Source organism: Triticum dicoccoides, chromosome 6A, assembly GCF_002162155.2.
Source record: "Triticum dicoccoides isolate Atlit2015 ecotype Zavitan chromosome 6A, WEW_v2.0, whole genome shotgun sequence".
Taxonomy (NCBI): Eukaryota; Viridiplantae; Streptophyta; class Magnoliopsida; order Poales; family Poaceae; genus Triticum; species Triticum dicoccoides.
Window position 1 is genome coordinate 515,801,478 of NC_041390.1, and position 560 is coordinate 515,802,037.

Consider the following 560-nt stretch of genomic DNA (forward strand, 5'->3'; position numbering starts at 1 on the left):
CCTACCAAGTGGCGAGCCAGCCTCCCACTCGGAGGCTTAGCTACAGTCCAGTACTCGCCTAAGTGTTTGAAAATCCTACCGAGTGGCGAGCCAGCCTCCCACTCGGGGGCTTAGCTGTAGTCCAATACTCGCCTAAGTATTTGAAAATCCTGCCGAGTGGCGAGCCAGCCTCCCACTCGAGGGCTTAGCTGCAGTCCAGTACTCGCCTAAGTATTTGAAAATCCTACCGAGTGGTGAGCCGGCCTCCCACTCGGGGAGCTTAGCTGCAGTCCAGTACTCGCCTAAGTATTTGAAAATCCTACCGAGTGGTGAGCCAGTCTCCCACTCGGGGGGCTTAGCTGCAGTCCAGTACTCGCCTAAGTACGTGCGCTCCATCCCACTCCGCAAGGACGATGAGGTGCAGGTCGACTGCCACCTTCTCCTTGGGATCTTCGCCACAAATACAACGTGCGCTCCATCGCCGACCCGCAAGGACAACGACGAGTAGGTCGACTGCGACCTTCTCCTTGGGAGCTTCGCCACAGATACAATGTATGCTCCATCGCCGACCCGCAAGGACG